This window comes from Rattus norvegicus, chromosome 2 (assembly GCF_021556685.1).
Source record: "Rattus norvegicus strain SHRSP/BbbUtx chromosome 2, alternate assembly SHRSP_T2T, whole genome shotgun sequence".
NCBI classification, from domain to species: Eukaryota; Metazoa; Chordata; class Mammalia; order Rodentia; family Muridae; genus Rattus; species Rattus norvegicus.
In genome coordinates this window covers 32,622,801-32,648,150 of record NC_141535.1, presented here as the reverse complement: position 1 = coordinate 32,648,150, position 25,350 = coordinate 32,622,801, and the positions used below count along the sequence as shown (strand labels likewise).

The window sequence follows — 25,350 nt, the reverse complement described above, 5'->3', positions numbered from 1 at the left end:
GTGGGAGGCAGAGGGATCACAAATTCAAAGCCCCCTTGGACTTAGGAGTGAGCTCAAGACTGAATACTTAGGGAGACCCTGCTGCAAATAAAAGGAGACGGGGTGGGGGGGGGTGGGTGTCTCAGCAGGAGAGCACTTGCCTAGCACGTGTGTGGCTCCTGGTTTAATACCAGGGCTAGGGGTAGGAGGTACATACATCCCAAAAGATCCACGGTGAGGCTTCCCATCCTTCCCTTGTCCTCCTTGTGTGTCCTTCATGACAAGTCTACATTTTTGCAACTTTCTATGTAAGTTACAGCACATTGTGTCCAGCATTTCACAGCGTATCTTGGGGAATGTTTGGATGCAGATACCCGAAAAGCCTTCTCATTTTGCCGCCACACAGCATTCCATTATGTTAATGGACTATTGCTCTCTTTTTTATGCTATCTTCTAATGTTGAACAATAACTTCTTGTTTGGTTATTTACATCTGGTCTGACCACAGAGGTCTTTTTTTTTTTAATACTTGAGCTTCGTTCTCTATACACAGTACTTTAATAAATACCTCAGTTTGAATGAGAAATGCACCCCCCCTTTCCCAAGTCTGGGGTATTTAATGCTTCGTCCCAGTTGGTGGTACTGTGTGAGTAGATCTAAGGGGTGTGGTCTCTATAAAGGAATTATGTCACTGGGGGAGCGCATGATGGCTAAGTTTTGATTCTCAACTTTACTACACCTAGAGTTAACTAACACCCAAGCGTCTGGGCATAACTGTGAGGCATTTTTCTTGATCAGTTCATCTGAGGTTGGAAGACCCATTCTGAGTCTGGGCCATGCCTTCTGGTGGCAGCCACCAAAAAGAACATGGAAGAAGGAAGCTTTTGCTTTTTTGCCTGCTTGCCTGCACTCTCATTGGCACGTTCATCTATCCTGCTTCTGAGAGCTGCTCTCTCTCTGGTGTTTGTTAGAAGCTATTTCTTGAGGACTCCATCAGTGGAATGAAAACCAGCAGCTCTCTAGGGCTTCCCTGGGGCTCCCGCACTTGACTGGGACTGCTGAGGTATCTAAGCTCGTAGACCACACAACTACTGGATCCCTAACCCTTACATCAGGAGAAGACACTGGTGGTCTATGCAGACCCCAGCTGGTCAGCCACTCCAGCCTGTCAGCTACTCTAATAAACTCTGTCAGTTCAGTTCCTTTAGGGAATGCTTGCCAACACCCTGTGCTTTGAGACTTTAAAGACACCACCATTTCTGTTTTGAGGAGTGATTTCTCAGCTCTCAGCTCTCAGCTCTTGCCACTTTGTCTGCTGCCATGCTGTCTGTCCCTACCAATATGGACCCTAATCTGGAACTGTAAGGACAAATAAACTCTTTCTTCCATAATTGTCTTAGTCATTCTATTTGTCTGTTGTCATCAAAAAAAGAAAAGTAGCTAATATACTTGGAGACAGAGAAAGCTCTTTTTGAACCATGATACTGTCATCTGAGAACTGGGTCTCCAGAATCTTGCACCCACACAAGCCACTGGAAAGTTGCTAAAAAAAATTCTATCCCTTTACAGAATTTTTTAAAAAAAACACGTAAACTTTAATAATAAGCATTTTACTGTAGCTTAAACATTTATCTACATATTCTTAAATGGGATTGTGCTGGCATTGTTTTTTTAAAGCAGTGAGCAAATAAATACACCAAAACAGAAGACACATTGTCACTGCTCTGAGCTGCTGCTGAATTTCACCGGGCACAGTTCCCTTTGCCTTATATACAAGGCACCAGAAAATGATTAAATGCCTCTAACTCGGAGTGCCGGAGTGTTGGCGATTAACCTTAAAGAACACTCAAGCTATGTTTAGTTATAATCCTCAAATCTGTTCTCCCCATTTTTGGAACTACATTATTCATATCATTGTCATAATGACATCTATTTTTGATAGAGCTCAGGACCGAGCTCCATCAGCCATACTGTTAGAAGCGAGGCTCCTGGAGCATGTGCTTTAATGGTGGTGGGCACAGCCATTTGCTGGAGAGCTGGTCTTCCAGATGAAGCCTCTGGGCAGATCCTCTGCTGAAGCCAACACTCCCACTCTGAGTTAGGGGCATTTAATCATTTCTGGTGCCCGGTATATAAGGCAAAGGGAACTGTGCCCGGTGAAATTCAGCAGCAGCTCAGAGCAGTGACAATGTGTCTTCTGTTTTGGTGTCTTTATTTGCTCACTGCTTTAAAAAAAAAACAAAAAACAATGTCAGCACAATCCCATTTAAGAATATGTAGATAAACGTTGGCTGGTGCTCTGGGGCTCCTTTTTCTACCCTACGAATTCACGGGCCATCGGGAGATGCCAGCCCTTGGGCTTCTTTCTGTTACCAAAAAGGCCCCTTCTGTGCCATGCTGTCTGCCAACCTTTGATTGCAAAAAAAATGGAAATGTTCCATTTATTCAGGGGTCACCAACCTAAAGGAAGCAAGAACCCCAGACTCCCAAATCTAGCTCCCGGAGACTAGTATTCAAAGGTATTTATGGAACAAAAACAGGGTGGTCGCAAGTGTAGAAAACAATAGTCTCTGGGATGAACTGAAGTAATCAATGGTCTGAGCTTGCTCAAACTCCACAGGCCATCAGAGGTCACAGACTCAGATTATAGAGGTATCAGCATGATCTGAGGTGGAAAAGAACACTCAGCAGACTCCTGCTGGAAGGCAAAGTAAGAGAGAGAGAGAGAGGGGGGGGGGGTGTTCAGATAGAGAAGACCTTCCGGCTCCAAAGAACAAGCCTTCGTTTCCATAGTGACCATACACTGGAGGTATTCTGGGTAGCAGAACTAATAAGGCACTTAGATTAGCTGGAGCATCTCTGAAATCGGCAACGAAGGCAGGCGATGAGCGAGGGAAGTTCTGTCCCGCCTACTATTGCTGCATTCCTGAGGACTTGAACTGGTTCTTTCAACCTCCTCAGTCAGCCTGAGTACACACCAGGCGCCCAATGTGTGCTGACCGAGTTTAATCTTCTCTGAGGTCATCTTATGAGATTGAGTGGGGAAAGGAGCTCGTGTACTGTGAATAGATGTCTGGTATGTATTAATACTCAAAAGAGAAAAACAAAGACATGAGCAAATAAATAAACCAAACTGGGACACAGTGAAAGAGTCTACTGAGTACCGTACTTTATTCATCACGATAATAGAGCTTAAATTCCAGAACTCCCTGCTTGCAAAGCCCTTCTCCCTAGTGTGTTTGCATTCATAACCTTCAAATATTTCCCTAAAGCCTTCCCGTGTTTAAAGCTTTAGAGTCACAAAATTTATATCCACTCTTGGCCCGAAACAGCATATAAGCATGGTTGCATTTTCAAACCTAGGAAAACAAATACGTGTTACACACACACACACAAGTCAGGGTGGATATGGCTTAAAACGTAAAACTGGTTTTCTCGGAGTGGCTCTTTTTTTCAGATCTTGATTTTCTATTTTACTAAAATATTTCACTAAATATTTTACTAAAATATTTCATAGCATTTTACCCATTTGTACCCATAGCAAAACTTTGATTTTCTTCCCCTGTGTGGAGAAATATCCATTCGAAGTAAGCACCTTTTCCCCATGTGTTTTTACGTCTATTTGAGCACTGTCTTATGTCTTCCTGCTTAACTGATTGTTCTCCCCACTCCCGTGTAATTCTGACACCTTGGGAAGATAATCAGTGAGTGAGGCTGGTTCCCTCTGAGTGGCAGACTCTGTGTTCCCTGAAGGATGTGTATCAGTGTCTCTTCATGTTGATAAAGCAGGCCAGAGAGTGACTGTTATCTTGGTGCCTTGGCTCCATTTCTAAGTCCCATTCGTGCTGCCTGCCCCCTCACCATGGCTGGCTCTGCCTTTGTTCTTTCAGCCATGTTGGTTTCTGCTTCTTACTGCACCTGCAAGAAAGACAGAATCTGAGAATCCTCAGATTGAAAAGAAAAAAAAATTGGTCTCCGGGCCTTTGCCCTTAAACCCCAGGGCTAGATACACTTGGAGAGAACCATGGCAGGTGCCGTGCCTCCTGAATTGTGCTCCAGTACACTCCAAGATGCTTGGAATCACCTTCACTAGCAAGAAGGGAAGGCAGGAGAGGGGAAGCACTACTCTTTCTCCTCCCCCATGGCCTCGCCCTGGAGCTTGCCCCTCTGTGACACCTGACCCATCACTGGATGGAAGACTAGAAGCCAGCATGCTGAGGAAGCAGTGGCATTTAGATTCGTTTCTCTTATCCTGCTGTGTCCTCTGTGATTTGTTATGAAGATCAATCATAGCAGGAAAGGCCACACTGTGAGAGGGATATTGTCATCTTGGTAGGTTTGATTATGTGAAAAAGGAAAAGGGCAGAGGCAAGTGTACTCCTCCATAGGCTTTACACAACTCTTGAATCCACCAAGTCATTGAATAAACTTACATCATATTCTCCTATGCGCCAGGAAATCGTTTCATACGCCCTGGATACAGCCAGAGATGAACGAAATCATGCTGCATTTCTGAATCCACAATACGCTGAATCATTTCCTAGTCACTGTTAGTATAGTAATCGCTTTCCTAATAACACGGATCTAGGAACACGCACCCGGAATAGAAAATAGCACTGTTAGCGCACTCTGTGATAAGGTTCAGTTACCATTGAGTATGTGCCTCAAGAATATTAGCACTGGCCAAAAGCCCTGTGCTCGAACTCTTGGTTCTGTACTTGATGGCTGTGGTACCAGCCCTTCATGGAGGATGAGCAAAGGTTCAGCACCACCACTTTAGACCTCGAAGTGTCTTCAGGAAAAGAGTTAGAAAGAACAAGCACTTGCAAGAGGGACAGGCTCACGACTGAACTCTACGGGTCAGCCGTCAATACACAGTCACCATCACCTTCATCATGACTGGAGCATGGACAAAAGCCTAGAGAGCACAGCAGACTTGGGCTTCAAGAGATTTGTGGGAGAAGAAGGCGGGAGACACAGACTTAGAGCCAATGGAGGGATGGGGGTGGGGGAGATAGAGGCCTCTTGAGTTATGTTGCTATTTGAATGTGAAATGTCCCCCCTTGTGTCATGTGTTTGAACAGTTGGCTCCCGTGGGTAGAGATATTTGAGGAGGTTGTGGAACCTTCTGGGGAATGGGCCTGGTTGGCAGACACAGGGCCAGGGGTGAGGCTTGAGTGTTAAAGGGCCAGCTGAGTTTCTGGTCCAGGCTCTCTGCTTCCTGCTCTTTCACAACAGGAAGAGTCCCGCTGAGGAGAACAATAATCGACACCCATGCTAACCACGTTTAACTTTGTCCAGAGGAGTTGCTGGTGATCTGTTGATGTCCTCCACCAGCCTGAAGGTAAACCTACCCTCTCCTGTGAGTTCCGTTAAGATATTATTTGGCTTTTCTGCCTTCCCATTCTGTCTTCCACCATACGCCAGCCAGAATGGTCACTCAGAATATGTCTGCCATTGGAACCATTTCTTACTCTAAAACCTTCATGGCTACTCACTGTATGCAGGATTCAGCCAGTTTTCTCAGTGTGGCATCAAGGTCTCTGACCTTCAGCCTACCTGCCCGGGATCTTCTAACTCTCCTCCACAGGTCACTGCATCCAGGGCCCTGGAAACACTTGTTTGCAAGTCCTCGAATGCTTTCTGTGACCTCTTTGAGCTCCCCAGCTCAGAGCCTTGTCAGTTCCGTTTCTTCCCGGAAGCCATTTTCAGACTCACAGTAGGTTGGCCTTCTTGCGGTCCCCGGGCCTCCATCTTGTATTTGCTCCAAGTTGTACTTGCTACTGCAACTCACAAATCCGCTCATAGCCTCTCTGAAGTTGGGGATATGCCTTCCGATCTTTCTACTTTTATCGTAGGGGCCACAGATCCGTGTGCCGGTGGCGCTCATCTAATGATGAACTGCAGTACGTCGTGACAAAATAGAGCTACTTAAAAGGCATTCCAAAAACCTTGGGCATCTGGGCATCCTCCTGCACTTCAGTTCCACCCCGGAAGAGGCACAGTCTCCCCACGTAGAAGGGCTCTCTGTGTTCTAAGAGATACTGAGAGCATCCTCCTCACTGAACATCAATGAGGGGAATCTTCCTTTTGTGAGGACCCATCAGACATGGGGTGTCCCTTACAATCTACTCCAAGAAGGACAAAAGAAAAGTGTGGGAACCAAGCACCAAGACGGGTTTCCGCCATCCCCTCCTTCTTAGTTTTTGTTTGCTTTCTGATGGGAGGAGCCTGGTGGGCCTTGGAGGAGGGACAGCGTAAGGGCTGAGTGGCTAGGGCAGTTCCTGGTCTGTCACTGAGCCCAGGAAATGGATAGCTGAGATGTTTCAGTGTAATCAAATGATCCCCAGCACCGAAGCAGTAGGCTGTTGCTAAGAAGGTGAGGACAGGATGGGATAACTCCAAGGCTGGAAACAAATCAAATCATTCTCTTCCGATCCTTGCCCCACCCCCTCCCGTTACTTTCTTTCTTTTTTTCTTTTCTTTTCAGAAAGATGGCCCCTGCCAGGTGGTTAAAAGCCTTTGGCCCTGTGCCTGCAGGCGCACCGGCATTAGACATTCACAGGTTTGTCGCATTCCCAAACTTAATTACTGTTATCGACTTTCTAGATTTTCATAAATTCAACTCACTGAGTAATGAGGTTAATAAAACCGGTGAACTCCTTTGCCGTGTACACAGACTAGTTCTATAAAAATGCCAAGGCTGTGATTAGCTCAGATTTAATCATCTTTTCTACCATCTTATAAACGTTTCTAATGAACCGATTGGCTTTCCAGCGGGGGCTGTGCTTAGCTGGGGTTAGGTTTTTATTCCTCTGGGTTTGATTAGTGTCTGTGTATTTATAGCTTCTAACATTTCTGCAGTGAATTATTTCCCCAGTGAGTATGTATCTGAAATTCAACAAATCAGATGGGCTAGAAGTCATGACAACAGGAAGAATTAGCTCTGGCCGACCCAGTGCCTGGAATTCACTGCTCCTCTGGGTAGCAACTTTACCTCATCTACAAACGTCTCTTGTCCAGTCTTAGGTAACAGGGTCCCCAGAGCCCTAAATAATGCAATGTATCAGAGTGCAGGAATTTCTCTTATTAAATTTTTTGTTTTCTTTTCTTTTTTGTTTATCAAAACAGGTTTTTTGTTTTGTTTTTGTTTTTGTTTTTTGTTGTTTGTTGTTTGTTTTTTCTGTATAGCCCTGGCTGTCCTGGAACTCACTCTGTAGACCAGTCTGACCTCAAACTCAGAGATCTGCCCGCCTCAGACTCAATCTGGCAATAAAGGTATGTGCAGGGTCGTTTGTTTGGATTTTTTATTTTGTTTTTGTTTTCTTTTGTTTTAGTATAGGGCTAGCCTCTAAAACTTTATATATTCATTCAATGAACACCACTTGACTCAAACTGCACACAAACAGTAGAGACACAAAAGGAATCAGACAGATTCTGTCGTGGGACTCACTGGCCTCCTTAACTTACACACTCACAGGACAGGTAGACCTCAGACCTTTAATTTTTGTTTGTTTTAAACAAGGTCTTGATAGTTAGCCCAGGCTAGCCTTGAACTTTTGATCCTATCTGAGTCTCCTAAGTATTGGGATTCAAGGCTAAAAAGCCTTCTGACTTGTTTTCAGTCACACATAATAATTAGTAATTGATCAAGCTTAGTTGTGACAGGCAAAATACATAGGCTCCATCGGATCATATTTTCAAATCTGGTTTTATTTAAAATACAAGTAGGCTGTGGTCATGGATGATACTGTTTGCTTTCAGGGGTGGAAAATGTACTAAAAAATAGCAAATCCTTTGGATCAAATTTCTGTCCTGTTGAAGAACTTGTCCCAAAAAAATCAAGAAAAACCACTGTTGGTTAAAAAAAAAATTGGGGATGGAGCAAAATCAGGCAGGGATAAATGAGGGTTATTTCAAGGGTGAAAATCTGTGATTACTGGGAACAGTGCATTTAGTGAAACGCCACATATGGAAGTTGCAAGAAACCTAAGGTGGTTTTGGATTGATCGCGTAGGTCAGGCTCCGATGAACTGAGACGGCGCAGGCGCAGAGGCTGGCTGCAGCGGTAGAGCTGGGGGGAATGGTTCTTTGCATACTCTTTCTATAACCTCAACCTACAGACAGCTTCTCAGTGTGCAACAGTGCTGGAGAAACTCCGAGGACGCCTCGACGGACATTCTGAGATGACCCTGTGGTAAAGTTATGCTGGAGACTGGTCACAGCCGGCACCAGACCCATGGAAACAGACCCACACCGGAGGCACCAACACGTTCCCAGCGTCACTTGAGGACGCAGTTAAGCTCCTGCGACTCCCTGATCTAAGCACCTTAGTTGTTGGTTTTTGTTTGTTTGCTTGCTTTGGTGCCTTTCAATAGTCATTTGAACAAGCACTGCTTCCATTCCGTCTTAAAGAGCAGAAAATTACAGCACAGGCAAGTTCAGCTCTTCAGCTGTGGACACCAAGAAGCAGTGTGCACTGTTTGTAACCTTGGTTGCAGGGGTGACTGGAGCCTTCGGAAGATTATAGTGTCCACCCTGGGGTCAAGAGGAACTTCCTGTCTACTACAGCGTACAGTCTACTAAGAGATTTCCTCTCCTTACGTACGTCGCCATAGTGTTTGGAGACGCATTAAGAGTGTCTCAGCTCATTTACTCTCTGAAAGTGTCAACATTAGTGAGGCTGGGGCCAGGAAGAAACTTTAATGGCAGTAAAATAAGGATAAAAACACTCCCAGAAAGCAATATTGGGGAGCCAGAGACAGGTTCCAAACCGCAGCAACGCCCATTCCCAGGTCACTGGGATCCGGGAGAGGCTCAGTGGAGAGGTGACGTGTGCCTGGCGTGGAATCAATGGAGCCACTGGGTGATGTTGAGAAAATACATGCTCAGGGCCAGAACAAAGAAGAAATAAGTGTGAGGAGAGCCTGCAGAGGAGTCCCCTGGATGCAGAAGGCACCAGGAGAAAGGGTCCTGCATTCCTAGAGGCCAAGAGAAACGGATGCTTCAGTCAAGACCGGGGCTGGGTTTCTCAGGGTGCCACCTCAGTCCATCCCATCCCCTGGGAGAATGGGAGCCTTACACAAAGCCATGTCATTGGTGGTGCTGGGATGTAGACAAAATGGGTAGTAATTTAGGGTTTCTATTGCTGTGACGAGACCACAGCGACTCTTAAGAAAGATAACATTTAATTGGAGCTGGCTTACAGTCCACAGGTTTAGTCCATTGTCATGATGTTGGGAAACATGGCCGCACTCAGGCTGATGGGTGGAGAGGAGTTGAGAGTTCTACATCTGGACCAGCAGGCAGCAGGAAGAGACTGAAACATTGGGCCTGGCTTGAGCATCTGAAACCTCAAGGCCCTCACCCAGTGACACACTACCTCCAAGCAGGCCACACCCACTCCAAGCAGACCACACCCACTCCAACTGGACCATACCTATCCTCCAAGGCCATGCCTTCTAATAGTGCCACTTTCTATGGGCCTATGGGGGGTGGTCATTTTTATCACCATAAGTAGAAATGCTATCTTCTACCAAGACTGATTGCTGTGGTAGGTAATTCACCCCCCAAATATGTACTTGGAAACACTGAGCACTAAACAGTGGTAGAGGAAGGGAGATGAGAAGTGAGAAGAAACAAAAAACCTAAATTCCAACTGTGAGGAAAATTGCTTTGAACTTCCTTCCCTACACTATAACCTATGTAGTGAAATACTGTCTCAAAAAAGGGGAGTGGGTTCCCTTGGAAAGCTCTAAAGCAGCAACATGGGAGGTAGAGATATAAAATTCGTATTCTGAAGGTGGCCCTCTGTTGTTCTGAAGCCCGTTGTCCTGTTTCCTGAGTAGCTTCACACGGGGAAGGCAGGGTAAGAGACACGGAGGCTAACAGGACTCGGGCTGGCATGAGCTGCTCATCTCAGTGTCTGAACCCAATGGATGGAGGAAAGAAGACTGAAACCAGAATATTAGCCATTTTGCCCCCAGTCATGGTGCCAAGTACCAGTTAGGTAGGGTAAGCATGACAGAGCCTGTTTCAGATAAGACCCTCACGAAGAGTAGGAGACAGCCGCACCGTCGAGGGTCTCCTAGGTGAGGCTGGGTGAGAGCAGGTTTGGTGTGGTGGGAGATGGACAGAAGAGAATGGGGGTGGGTGGTATATAAGATGTAAGCTTGAAGAGGTGCCTACCTCTTAGAAAGGGATGAAATCATGGGGACACATTCTCTTTATAGCTCACCTTCCAGGAGATGGAGGCTTTGTGAGGTACCATCAAAGTCACATTATCTTGGTATTTCCTTGGCTCCAGAGATCATGTGCATGACTACATGGAGTTGTCCCATCCTGGTAGCATATAGCCTGTGAATGGTTGAATGTGGGTGGGTAAGCAAATATTATATACCTTTTCAGTCACTCCCCAGAGCGGCCAGAACACAGAAATAGGAAAGTCCGTGATTTCCAAGCAGGCTCACCTGCACAAAAGCTGAGGAAGCCTGGGCTTGCTTCTTTATAGGATGCAGGGCCACCAGTCTAGCAATGGCACCACCCACCATGGGCTGGGCCATCCTCCATCAATCCCTAAAGAAGAAAATGCTTTACATTAGGATCTTATGGAGATATTTTCTCAATTGAAGTGTCCCGACTTCAGATAACTCAAGGTGACACCAGCCAGCACAGATGGCATGCTGTAGGGAGAAGTTAGGACATCAGGGGTCCAGAGGAAAACCCACAGCTTTATTATGAGCACTGGTTATTTGCAGGGGAAAGTGGTGGATTGGGTTGTGCTGACTGCATCAACAGTTCAATGAGTAGGCGCATATGTATATTAAGGGTTGGAAGCTGACCCCACTCTTAAGTATGTGTAGTACTGATGAGGGGGAGTTGGAAGTGGTTTCTGTTTCACTTAAATAGGCTTTGCAAGGCTCTACAGAGACCACTGTCAGGCTCCTCACCCGCTAAGCCAAAAGTCCACCTATGGGGGCTATGTCTGTCTTCCACATCATCTGTTGTGTCTTTAATGGTTCCTGAGAACTGTGAAAAACAGAAACAATAGGTGCCTAGAGTGTGAAATATCATTTCCTACTTTAAGGCATTTGCCAAAGCCAAAAATAAAGCAGCCAACATTAGAGTAAATAAAAACTACCTTAAAACTAACATCCACTCTGGGGCTACCTTAAAACTAACATCCACTCTGGGGCTACCTTAAAACTAACATCCACTCTGGGGCTACCTTAAAACTAACATCCACTCTGGGGCTACCTTAAAACTAACATCCACTCTGGAACTACCTTAAAACTAACATCCACTCTGGAACTACCTTAAAACTAACATCCACTCTGAGGCTGTGGATGTCATCGCCTGTATCGTTCAATAGGCTTCTTAAAAGATTAGATAGATAGATGATAGATAGAAAGATGATAGATAGATAGATAGATAGATAGATAGATAGATAGATAGATAGATGATAGATAGATTGATAAACAGATAGATGATAGATAAATAGGTAGATGATAGATGATAGATAGATGATAGGTAGATAGATGATAGATGATAGATAGATGATAGATGATAGATAAATAGGTAGATAGATAGATGATAGATGATAGATAGATAAATAGGTAGATAGATAGATGATAGATGATATATAGATAAATAGGTAGATAGATAGATAGATAGATAGATAGATAGATAGATAGATAGATTAGATGGACTGATGGACTGATAGACAGACAGACAGACAGACTGACTGACCAATAACTCACCAAGGTAATTAACTATGCCACGTCCTCAGCAACTGCCTCATGTCTGGCACTCCTAGGGTATACAGCCAGTGCTTAATGAATGAGTGATTGAATTGTATGCATAGAGATGATGTGGTTTCTTCGTTGTTTAGGTGAGGATGCTGACACAGAGGGAGCTAAGGGAGACGGTCCTGCCACTAACATGGGATGAGATTGAATGAGGAAATGAGGAGGCGGCTTGGTAACCTCACCCTGCACCTGATGAGCTACCACACCATCCTGAAACAAATGCTAGGGACATCTCTGGGGATTGTTTAGATGTAGGGAGGGTGATATTCTTTTCTACCAAAGAATAGATTGGATATTTGAGTTACTGGATTATTTTGTAGGGTGGTAAAGAGTCGGATACATAAATATTGGTCTAATCTCATCACTGTCATTAATGCCTTCCTGGTATGCCCTCCTTGATGATAGTGGGGAAGGAACAGATACCTGCTCATAAGAGAGCATGTATGGCCCGGGTACACATGGTGGCCCTGAGTTCAGATGACAAAGCCCTGCCACTTTTGAGGGTTTTTATTCATCCGTTTTCTATCACCACTGAAGCCATGGACTGTTTCCAGTCAGACCCAAGCCTTTCTTTACAATTAGTCTTTACTGAGGCTGGGCCTGGCTCTGCATGCCTTTAATCCCAGCACTTGGAAGGCAGATGCAGGAGGATCTCTGTGAGTTTGAGGCCAGCCTGGTCTATGTAGTGAGTCTCAAACTAGCCATTGAGAAATCCTGTTTCAATAAAGCCAGAACAAGATGAAACTGCTCTTTATTTTGCTTGGTTTTGTTTGTTTGCAGTCATTCTGACCATCATCACCACATGAGGCTGGATAGAGTTAAAAAGTAGGCAATTTTCCCATCTGCCAGGATAGCACATTGTTTAAAAGGTTGAACAGTGATGATTTCATCCTGATTCTTGGAGATGCAATGCTACCTGTTGTCAATGGTGCTGGTGACGTCACTGTGCTTGTTTTATGTCCTCGGAGTTGAGAGTTGGTTTGCAGAGGTGTGGAAGGGACAGCAGCCCGGCACCCAGGGCTTCGAGGAGCCCAGTCGCAATCCCACACGCCCTTGGCTATGCGGATCCTTAGTGCTCCACTGCCAGGAGATCTTAGACTATGCCCACTGTGGCGGCTCTGTTCTTGCTGCCTAATGTGCACAGAGGAACAGTGCATCTTGGGGACATGAGATGCTGCCGTCTTCCACATGGACTCTGTAGCATCACAATTTTTTTTTCTTTTTTTTTTTTTTTTCGGAGCTGGGGACCAAACCCAGGGCCTTGCGCTTGGTAGGCAAGCGCTCTACCACTGAGCTAAATCCCCAACCCAGCATCACAATTTTTAAAGCTGCACACAGGCACACGCATGAACACACACGCATGCACACACACACACAGAGACATAAGCATGCAGGCACGTATGCATGTATACACACACACACACACACACACACACACACACACGAACACATGTGTATGTGGAAAGCTCCCTACGTGATATAACCCATATGGTGATGCCTATGGTAAGTAATTTGATGGTGATAATAGTTTTATGCTGTGTGAATCAAACATCACATTATGCATGGTAAATACATATATTTGTCAATTTGGCCTCAAAGTTGGGAGAGAAAAGAATATTTAAAATACCCAATTTTTTTTTCATTTTCTTTTTTCCTGTTTCCTATACCTGCTTGATGGGTGTTGGTCCACATCTGTTTTTTCTCATCATCTCTTCTAGGACACACACGGTATCCGGCACATGGTAGATGCTTACTGAAGGTCCTGATTCAAGAATGTGTGAGTGGCCAGACTAATGACTCCTTTTTAATGTACCGTCATAACCAGAAAACTTTCTTTCATCTGGCTGAGGATGGTTTCCTGTTTTCTCATTACTTTTTAAAAGTAAACACACACCCCCCACTCCCCACCAACATCCCCACACACAGCCCATCCGGGAAGTAACTAACCCACAAATAACAAGACTTAGAGAACAGCATCTAGTGGGAAATCAAATGGTTAGTGACCATGGGTCTGACTGGACAGCACTGACTGTGTCACTGTTGACAGCCCTCTTAGGAACTCTTACTGAACTTCATACTATGCAGAGGGTGGATGGATGCCCAGCTCCCTGACTGCTCATGCAGGGAGCTCAACGATGAGAAATGGTGAGCTCCAACCCTATACTGCCCAAGACCCAGACTGCAGGGTGGGCACGTTTAGCAGAGCCCTCCAGAATCCCAAATACGTGAGGGCATTTCAGACACAGTCGTGTAAAGAATGGTCTAAGTGTCTAACTCACTCATTAGTGCCCTGCTGCTGTGGAATTACAGCAAACGTGGTAATGTAAAACGCCCATTCTTAAATAGTCCTGCAGATTTGAAGGCCTGAATCTGGGTGTCAGCGTGGTTTTGTTCCTTCTGGGGTCACAGGGGAAGACTCCATTTCCCTAGCTTGCCCAGCATCCAGAAGCTACCTACGCTCTCCTCACCACTTATTACCGCCCTCCCCCATCTTCAGATCTCAGTCTTGTCTTTCCCTCCTCTGCTCCCTTCCCCTCCCCCATCCTTCTGTCCCCTCTTCTCTGACTCTGACACTGAGTCTCCCTTACAAGGATCCTTGTGACCAGATCACCATACCTCAGAATCCTTCATCGGATCACATCTGCAAAGGGCCTTACTATTAATACAGTTCTCAACCTGTGGGTCACGTTCACATTACGATTCATAACAGTAGCAAAATTACACTTAAATAATAGTAATGGAAATAATTTTATGGTTGGGCGTCACCATAACACAAGGAACTGTATTAAAGGGTGGCAGTATTGGGGACACTAAGAGCCACCGCATTAAAATGACACGTACAGGCACAGGGATTAGGGTAGGGGCATTAGTCTGCCTACATTCCCTCCCAGACCCCGTCTTCGTTGTTCCAAACAGCTTTTGAAAGTGACCTTCTGACCCTTGGCTCTGGTGGCAGCTGTGTCCCTTCCTTCTCAACTTCCCTGGTCTCCTCAGCTGGATGTAATTACTTCCTTCACAACTCTTTCTTACACTCTGGATCTAGCTCCTTTCCTGGGCCTGATACCATGTTCCTGGGTGTCTGTTACTTTCTCGAGAAAGTCAGATCCAACTGTGTTCCCTCACTCCTACCGAGTGGGCTCTAGAAACAGCAGGATGGATCACAGGTGCTGTTACTGTGTTACTGATCAGTCAGGGGACATTAGCTTGGCCTGGTGCCACCTAGATGTTGCCCCTAGAGTCTCAAGGCACACCTTTTACCTCATTCAGGATTTCTCCGTTGGCCGGAGATATACATCCTAACTGTGAGCTGGGAGGACAGTCCCCAGTGGTCACTGGTACCCTGGGAGGGAAGCTTGAGTCTGCACCTGCAGTCGTAAACTGACTGGCTGTTGCTCTGAGGTGGATGGGTGGCTGTTTGTCTGCACTGCCAGCTGAGAGAGCCATCTTCCAGCAAGCTTGGCTATTTCCAGTGTAATTCTTTCTTTTGGCACGTGGTCATTTGGTGTGTCAGAATGACTCACATGGCATTTGGACTCGGTGGGAGCCAGAGTTTAATAAAAAAGGCACTGGACGAGAACTTCTCAACCTCATTTAAGTTCTCCCTCTCAGGCCTCATTCAACTCAGGTGCAATCCTACCTCCCCACAGCAATGGTCAGCAGCCAAGTCTGAGCTGCCCAGTTGCTGACACCTGAAGATGCTTGGGCTGGGGATGAAGTGGGCAGAAGGCAAATGGGGGAAATAAAAGCATAAAATCTAAGAACCTACTTTCGTAGATCCTAAAATCAATTGAGAAGAAAGATAAGGCACCAAACCATTACATCATGCCGTAAAATCTTACATCAGCAAAGTGCTAAGAAACTTAGGAACTGATAAGTAATAGATTTCAGTCTACATCTGGATAAATCCAAAATATTAAATATTTAAGTCTTCTAAGCACTGGACAAAATCCAGGGAAATCCTTCTCGTATATTCTAATAACTGCAAGGCCGTTTTAAGATCCAGGTACAATGGAGGAGCCAGAAGCCAGAAGCCAGAAATGAAACAGCTGCGTAATGATATTCCCAGGGCAAGATCTGCAAAAACAGTCAGAAGGACAGATGCCAGCCTGAGGAAACAATATTTGCAAGTCATACCATAAAAATGGCTAATTCCCTTCATATAGAAAGAGCACACGCAGATCAATAAGAAAACCACAAATCATTCATCAAAATATATGTAAAGGACAAAGCATAGAGCTTCCTGAAAAGATAGGAAAATCCACTCAGCCTTCCTTATAAGATAATGCAACTAGGCTGGAGAGATGGCTGTGGATGACAGAGACCTGGGGTCAGGTCCCGAGAACACATGTAAGAAGCCTGGTATGGTGATGTACACCTATAGTCCCCATTGGAGCAGTAGGGGGCTACATAAGTGAATCGTTGAAGCCCCAGCTAGTCTAACCACATGGATGGACTTCAAGTTCAGTGAGAGACTATCTCAAAAACTGAAGTGGATAGTGATCAAAGAAAACCTTAGGAGTTACCCCCACCCCTAACCCAAACCGTGCACACCGCCCTGTATATCTGCATGTGTGTCTTCAAGCACATGTGCACCTGCAACCAACACACACACACACAGAAAGAGAGAGAGAGAGAGCAACTAAAATCATAGAGATACTATTTATTATCTGTAACACCAGAACAAACAAGGTTTAAAAACTCTTGCATGTTGAGAAGCAGCCCAGTCGTCTGCTACTGGTAGAGTACACACTGACACGAAATGTAAAGGAGGCAGGTTTTCAACGTCTTTCAATATTACAAATGTGCTTCCCTTGACTCAGCAATTTCTGAAGCATCCTCCCCCGCCCCCCACCCCTGCAGAGAGCAATGCCATACGCTGCAGTGTTGTTTGCCCTGTCTGATTTGTTCCTAACTACAGCAGCACTATTTTAGATTGAGAGTCATCAAGACAGCCACGACGCAGTAAGATTTACACACACAAAGGAAATCTACGAGTTGGTCAAAGGCAACAGGGATGCCTGCCCTTCATGATGAGGGTGAGGGTGTGTGGAGAAGCACCCAGCAAGGTGAAGGGCAGTTTGTTCAGCTCACTGTTTCTTCCTACATGAAAGGAAATAAGGAACCACCAGCTATTTTCAGGGGCGAGCTCAGCTTGTTCCTGTGGCTGGTTTTGCACACTCTGTCCCTTCATGAGGGGGTTGTCCTCTCTCTATGCCTGATTCAAAAACCAACAAAACAAACCAACCATTCTTCTAGGGCAACTTTAAATGTTTCTTTCTGAGATCCTCTTAATTGAACGTGTCTGTAAAATTATTAGAATAACTAAGGTTTGGGGAAATATATATCCTAGTAACTCATAAATAGCTTTCTTCCTCATGAGGTTGGCTGAACTGGGAAGGTCAAAGTCATGGTCAGAATCGGACCAAAACACAAAAGCCATCCCAGAGAGGAAACCTTTGCTACACATGTCGACGACAGAGGTTATTTATCCAGATATACTGAGATCCCTGCAGTCAAACAAGTCAGGCAAGCATCTTCTGCTGCATAGTGAGTTCTAGGCCAGCCTGGATTGCATCAAAAATAAAACAAGCCAGCCGGATGGCTCAGCATGTAGAGGCATGTGCTAACAAACCTGATGAACGGAGTTCAATCCCCAGCACCCACATGGTGGGAGGAAAAAAAACCCACCTCTTCAAAATGTGTACCTTGGCCCCCTCACCCCTCCTCCTAGTCATCTATATACACACACGTAAAATTTAAGAAATTATCAAAAACGACACAACAGTAAAAACATAGGAAGCTAGCAATCCAAGAGATAAAAGGAGGCACATATGTAAGAACACGTGTTGAATTGATTAAAGGGAAGACATGTGATTTAAAAGATCCATGGGAGAGGGCAAATAGAACCCTTGGTTTTTCTATGTCTATCCGTTATGAGGGAACCCCTTCGAGATTCTTTCTGCGGTGTGGGAGAAGGGGTGGTGATGTGGGGGGGGCGGTCAGCAGCTGACTCCCCTTGAGAGTCTTTGGACAGGAGGAGGCAGCCCGTTCTGAAATGAGGTAGTCCACTTAGCTGATCTGTTCTACTCCAGCCATCTGTGCCCAGAGAGCTTAACACACATAGACACATGGCCATGGCCACAGCGGTTAGAAGAAAGCAAAGATCTGCTAAGGACTACAGATGGGGGAAGAGAGAGTGAACGGCGGACAAGTCAGACCGTGGGCTCCTGTGCACGAGTTTCGAAAACGAGGTTGATCTTCGTGTAGCTGTAGAGAGCTTCAAAGACGAAATGCTATTTAGAGAACCATATGCAAAGTATTCTTGACTTGGGGGAGGAGCTGTGTCTATGTGTGTGTAAATGTGCATACGTGTGAGTGCACAGGTCACTACACCTATACTATGTGTGTATACATATATACGTTCATATATGTGTGCAAACACATGTTTACACATATATGTGTAAACACATATAAACACACACACACACACACACACACACACACACACACACACACACACACACTACTCTATCCAACTGTAGGTTGTCCATTCATTTGCTGTTGAAGAAGAGCAACGGGAGGGACCAGCTCTTGCAGCTAAAAGGGATTCCACACAGCTGCCTCCTGAAGCGATATTCCCCCTTCCCCTCAGCGTTTTTTACCAAAAGAAGAGACAATTTCCCAGGTGAGCATAATTAAACATAAGTGAGTGTAAGATACTTCTCTGTAGCTGAGATTATGAGCACCGAATTTACGGAAATGCCCTGTAGAAATAATACAAACAGCCCGCCGAGAACAGTAGCCCTGCCAGTGACACGGCCGGTGATACTGTGAAAATCGTCGCTGATAGCTCGTATATTAGAAATCGTTCCCCTGATTTCTTGTTTCTTCCCAAACTTTGCCATTTTCCATAGCAGGCTTATAATTTGGGAAGGCAAGGAATCGTTCCAAATGTAAATAATGGTTTTTTATTTATTCTTTAAGAACTTCATTCAACATATGTTGACAGCGTTCTTTTCCTTCTTCCCACTGTTCCCAGCTCCTCCCTCACCTTTCTATCCACCTAGCTTTGCATTCTTTCTTTCTTAAGAACACAAAACAACAACAAAACCCCACGTTAGTGATTAGCATGTTGGTGGGAATCAAGTCAAGGCCGTGCAGTCAACGTTTTGCACAGTGACTCACGCAATCCACGGATGCCACCATTTTGTCACCAGAGAAGCTTTTTAGCTACTAAATGTACCCAGACCTACTTGGGGCACTAGGAACACTGAAGAGAGCTGGTATGTATGTGCTTGTATGGGTGCCTGTATGCCTGTGTGTGTGTGTGTGTGTGTGTGTATGTGTGTGTGTGTGTGTGTGTGTGTGTGTGTGTGTGTGTTGGTGTGTCTGTCTGTCTGCTTTGCAAGAGCACTCTGGAAGTGAAGACATGGCCCTCACTCTAGAGAGCACACACAGAGTCTATGGAGAACACAAGCAGATTCTAGAAGTCACTTATATTGGTGATAAATTAAACACTGCAGCCACCCGAGGCCTGGTGATCCAACTGCATATAAAAAGGTTAGCTGGAGAGGCCGCCCCACAGAAGTGATGGCAGAAGTGCCATCTGTAGGCCATGTTAACCAGGAGAGGTGAACTAGTCAGTGCCAACCAAAGGAGAGGTCTGCTTAGGGAGGAAGGAAAGGCTGAACGGGGCTAGGGTGGCTGAGGTTAAAGAATGAGAGTAAAGTGGGATTGTGGGTTGCCCAGGGGAAATAATCAGGGGCTAGAATTTTCGGGGGTCCTTGTAGACCATGTTAAGAAGTTTGGTCTTGGGTTAGGCATGGCGGCACAGGCCTTTAGTCTTAGCACTTGGGAGGTAGAAGCAGGTGGAATTCTGAGTCTGAGCTCAGCCATGGTCTACACCAAGGTTACATAGTGAGATTCCATCTCAACAAACAAAACCAACGAACCAGAACAGAAGAAAAGAAAAAAGAAGAGGAGGAGGAGAGGGAGGAGGAGAAGAAGAAAATGAGAAGAAGGAAGAAGAGAAAGAGGAGGAAGAGGAGGAGGAGGGGGAGGAGGAGAAGAAGAAAAAGAGAAGAAGGAAGAAGAGAAAGAGGAGGAGGAGGAGGAGTGGGAGGAAGAGGAGGAAGAGGAAGAGGAGAGATAGTAGTAGTTTGGTCTTTATTCTAAAGACAATATCAAATTTCAAGAGGAGCGGATTAAATGACCAACCAGGTAAGATCCTTCTCCTTGTGCTGTGTGAATCACAGACTAGCTGAGGGTTGAAATAAACCTACGAGAGCCAGCCAGGTGACCCTGTCGTTACAAAGGAAGAAAACGATGCTAATAATTACGGTGATGACTAATCTTCACTGTTAGCTTGACAGGATTTAGAATCCCATCTTTGGTGAAAGTGTCTGTACAGGCATTTTCATCGAGGTTTAACTGGACAGAAAAGACCCATCTTGAACAAGAGTCAGCCCCTTCACATGAGCAAGGTTGTAGAATGAAGAAAAAAAAAAGGCTGACCAGAGTGTGAGCGATCCCTTCTCTCTCCTCCCTCACTGTGGACACAAGGCCAGCTCTCTTGGGCTCTTGGCCACCACCGCTGAGACTTTTCTTTCTCCCATGCTTTCCCCAACAGGAGGGACTGTACCCTCAAACCGTGAGCCAAAATGAAGCCCTTCCTTCCTCAAGTTGCTTTTGTTGAAAGAAGAAGAAAAGTAACGGAACGGATACAAAAAACTGTTTATAATTTAAATCGAGTTAAAGATAGCTCAAATGGCTATATATAAATATAAATATATATGTGTGTGTGTGTGTGTGTGTGTGTGTGTGTGTGTGTGTGTGTGTGTTACACCAGGATATGTTATTGGGTAGTATGTATTAACTGGTTTATTGTTGTTTTGGTTGTTTGTTTTGGGTACTGAGCCCAGGGAGTAATGCAAGCTCTGCCAAGGAGCTATACCCTCAGCCCTGTATTTGGATTTTTAAAAGGAAAGACTAAATAAACCCAGGCAGCCAGGGTGGAGGGGTGGGGTGGGTAGATAGGTAGAGTGACTCTAAGGAAAGTTAGGGAGCACGATAGAGGGAACATACATGGAGACTGAAGTCATCCAGATACAAATTGTCTTATAAATTTGACCTTGAAGCCATACATTCATAATTATAAAGCAAAATTAAATTCAAAATTCAGTTCAGAAAAACTGCAAACGAAACCAATGAAATCTATGTATCGAGTTAATGGCATCATCCTATAAAAAGGAATTAATTAATTAGACTGCATAAAACTGCATGCCTTGGGGAGATAGCTATTGAAAAAAGAAATTGCAGGAAGGAATTGCAAACTGCTTTTGGTAATCCTTTGATATTGGTAGCTTGTTCTGTCCCAGCAGAGCTGGGCTCATAGTGAGGGAGAGCGCGAAGGGATGACCATTCCAGTGTCTGATGACCGAGTGCTTTGGTTTTCTACTGATACATGCTAAGAACAAAAACAACTGTGGAAATACGTAATGGCCTTTTAGTAACCATACAGTTGCCAAAAGTGTTGTGTTTTTAAATCTATAGTGACTGTGAGGATAAGACAGAGAAAAAGAGATGCTCCCTGCTCTAATCCTGTCCTTGTTGTCTTTGAGAACTGGAATTGCTGGTGTAGGAGAAAGATGAAGGACAAACAGACCCCTGTGACCTTGACCTGTGTTAGTGCCAACCTTTAGTGTCCTCCATGATAAAAACAAAATCCCTTATATGTGTTTACTGAGAATGGTTAACAAGATGGTGAAGATTATCATCTCTAAGTCCTATTTTTAATTAAGTAGTGTGGGCTCCTTAGAGAGACAGATGAATCCAGGTTCTGCGGATAACACAAGGGAAGGGAGGAGTATCCTGTATACTGCTGGCCAAGAGGGGGAAATGAATATTAGTAAGAATAACAGCTCTGTGGTATATTTTAATTAATTAATTAATTGTTTTACTTATTCAATTTACATCCTGCTTACTGCCCTCTCCCAGTCACCCCTCTCACAATCCTTTTCCTCTCCTGCATCCCCTTCTCTTCTCAGCCGGTGGGGGCCCCTGGCACCCCACCCTGGCACTTCAAGTCTCTGCAAGGCTAGGTACTTCCTCTCCCAGTGAGGCCAGGCAAGGCAGCCCAGAGAGAAGACCATATTCCACGTGTCGGCAACTGCTTTTGTGGTAGCCCCAGGCAAGCATAACAGAGTATGATTAATAGTGTTACAGGATTGGTGCTTGTCTATGAGATGGGTCTCAAGTTGACCCAGCTATTGGTTGGCCATTCCCTCAGTCTCTGCTCCATCCCCCATCCCTGCATTTCTTGTAGACAGGTTAAGTTTGGGGTCGAAAGTCTTGTGGGTGGGTTGGTGTCCCTATTGCTCCACCGGGGTTCCTGCCTGGCCACAGGAGGCAGCCTCTCCAGGTTTCTAAGGTAGATCTTAATGATTGAAAAATATCAGTCACTTTGGCGGAATGATATAGAACGAACAATGTTGAAAATTAGTAAGTAAAGAACCAGGTGTTTGTCCGTTGTCCTTTTTTTTCCTGTATAGACTCTGTATCTTAGGTTAAGCAACTGACAAGGTAAGGATTCTCCTAAATCAATGTCTTCTTGCGGCCAAATGAGTGTCGGCACACTACAGTTTATGGCCAATATGTCTGGATGAGAAGACTTTTGCCCCAGAACTCTTTAAAAAACAAAACAAAACAAACAACCCCCCCCCTATATATAGTACCTCTCATAATGGTAAGGCCGTGATGATGGCTGAGGAGATATCCGGAAGGTGAAAGTGCAACTCACCAGAGTCTGTGTAGCGCTGACTGTAGGCACAGTGCTGGCTTCACTTGCAGCTAAGGTCCAGGGAAGGATCACAGATGTCTGTGCAGTTTCCACCTTGCAGTGCGGGAGACATGGCGCTACTGTTCAATGGAGCAGACCCGCCAGACCAGCTCTAGAGGGTAAGGGTGATGGAGGCCTGGAGCAGTTTGCAAAGCGTTTGGGACACTCAGGTGTAGTCACGGAATAACCGATGACACAGCCAGGCTTCCTTATAGGTGTGTTTCCTTTTTCCTTGCTGCTGTCTCCTTTGTCTTGGGAATGGGGACTTTTCCAATTTAAGCATGGCTGACCATGTTGGGTTTTGGGTCTTTTTTTTTCTCCCAAAGGTGTTCGTGAAGGGGTCACCTGTACATTTTGTAAGGCTACTTCTACCCTGCTGCCTAAGGAAATGGGGGCGGGGGTGTCCTTTAATCAGCCACACCTTGGCTGCTTAAGTTGATCCCAACACTGGGTTAAGCGCTTCTGAAGCCTCCCTCCCTTACTCTTCCCCCCACGCAATCACAAAGATCCAGTTCTTTCCACTTCTGCAATGAAGGGACTTGGGCATAAAAAAGAGCCAAGTTAGTTGACCTTGTGTAAGGTAGCCATTGCTAGTCTGCGTTCTGCCATGATATCTCTGGATTGCAAAGGGTGGGTGAAGAATGGGCTGGTTCCCGGTCGTGGCTGTCTTGGGCAGAGCACCACGATGAAGAAGTGCTTTCTTCTATTGCATGTTTTTAAATTAATTAACTAATGTGTGTGGAGGTCAGAGGGCAATTTATAGTAATCTGTTCTCTCCTCTCATTCTGTGGGTCTTGGGATTGAACTTATTAGGTCCCCGGGATTGGCAGCAAGTACTTGAACTTAGTAGGTCCCCAGACTTAGCAGAAAGTACTTGAACTTGGTAGGTCCCCAGACTTAGCAGCAAGTACTTGAACTTAGTAGGTCCCCAGGCTTGGCAGCAAGTACTTGAACTTAGTAGGTCCCCAGGCTTGGCAGCAAGTACTTGAACTTAGTAGGTCCCCAGGCTTGGCAGCAAGTACTTGAACTTAGTAGGTCCCCAGGCTTGGCAGCAAGTACTTGAACTTAGTAGGTCCCCAGGCTTGGCAGCAAGCACCTTTACCTACTGAGTCATCTCATTGGCTTCTTGCACCTTGCATTCAACAATCTACTGCAAGATACAGAACAATTCAGTCGGGTGTTAGGCTATTTCAACACATCTCTGCTTTTTATCCTAGATAGTACATACCTCAGGCTCAGCCTTGAGCCTGTTAGTAACAATATGTAGTAGAAATGTAATCGTCTTATTTCCATTCTGTATATTTTTCAGGGCTACCCCCTATTCATTTTTGATATGTGTTTCCATGAACACAAAAACGTGGACTTTTGTTCCAAAATATATTTAATGAGATAAAGGAACACTGGTATCAAGTTGATTTTTCAACTTGATCGGGCTGAGAGACATCTAGGTTGTTAGTAAAGCACACTGTTGGGGCGTTTCCAGAGAGGATTAGCTAAGGGGATAAGAACCACCCTGGATATGGGCAGCAGCACCTCACAGGCTGGGCCCAGATAGAATACAGAAGAACGTTTGCTTCCTGGCTGTGAGGAGGTGAGCAGCCCTTCCACTGCACAGTCCCCTCCACCACAATGTTCTGCCCTACCTCAGGCCCAAAGAAATAGAGGTAACAGACCATGGTCTGGAACTCTGGAAGCTGTGAGCAGAAATCAACCTTCCCACCCCCAAACAGTCTCTCAAAGGAATGCGTGACAGGAAGCAACACGAATGCACACATATGCACAGGAGTAATGGCGGTTCGGCAAGACGGAGGGAAACTCACTAGATGAAGCCATTCTGATGGCGGACCTCCAGAAAGATGTTCTTCCCCTCCTCACCTCCACCTTGGGTCATCCTGCTGCCCTTTCCTGAGAGTAACTGGATGTCCTGTTTAGACGTGTGCCCAACAAGCTTATTGCAGACCCCCAGTGTGATAAGTCAGACATTGTCTTTAGTCACCACCACTGATCACACTAGTGTAGTCTTTGGCTGCTCACCGAGTATCGCCTATCCAGGCTTCTAGAAAGAACGGGAGAAAAGGCCTCCAAGTAAATCATGGGGGTCAACCCCTCAGACACTGGGGTTGGGTTGGTTGGTTGGCTGGTTTTGTTTTAATCGGGGTCTTACATATTCAGGCTGATCCTGAACTCATCAGCTAAGAATGGCTTTGGACTTCTGATCCTCCTTCTGCACGGCCTGAGTGCTGGGACTGCACTGGCCAGGGGTTCTGGTGCTGGCATGGGCATGAAGTCTATCAGCTGAGCCACAACGCCTCCAGTTGGTATTTTAAAACCGGTATATATCCCAGTGTTAAAGGTATATGGACTAACATATACTAAACTATTATTTAGTATGTTATATTTAGCATAAATTAAAAGTAGTATATACCCCAATATTAGTTATATCAGATGAAGATAGAGGGCTATTTTTCCTATTCCATCTATTTTTCTCCTTAAAATGACCCGTTTTTTATGATGACGAGGTGTTTGCCGTCCTCTCCTGCCCTAATACAGAAATGTATTCATTAGATTTGTAGGGAATGAATGTTTACGAGGGCCTTTAGAAACATTATTATGAGTTCTTCTAAATATAGACAAAGGCGATAAAAACTGGCCAAGCTACGGGTATCTTAAAAGACATCATTGTCACGCAAAATAATTTTGCCTGTGTGTTCCCCAGGGAACTGAAAAG

The 25,350-nt window shown here is 45.2% G+C and overlaps 1 long non-coding RNA gene across 1 annotated transcript; it reads right to left on the bottom strand.

The window, feature by feature from the left end:
* Window positions 1-3,117: 3,117 nt before the first annotated feature.
* On the bottom strand, window positions 3,118-25,261 carry LOC102553545 (uncharacterized). Its single transcript, XR_015670569.1, has 5 exons — window positions 23,682-25,261; window positions 22,584-23,569; window positions 10,448-10,553; window positions 10,216-10,334; window positions 3,118-3,896 (listed from the first exon to the last, which is right to left on the bottom strand). It is a non-coding gene; the product is annotated as an uncharacterized LOC102553545 (long non-coding RNA).
* Between the last annotated feature and the right edge of the window lie 89 nt (window positions 25,262-25,350).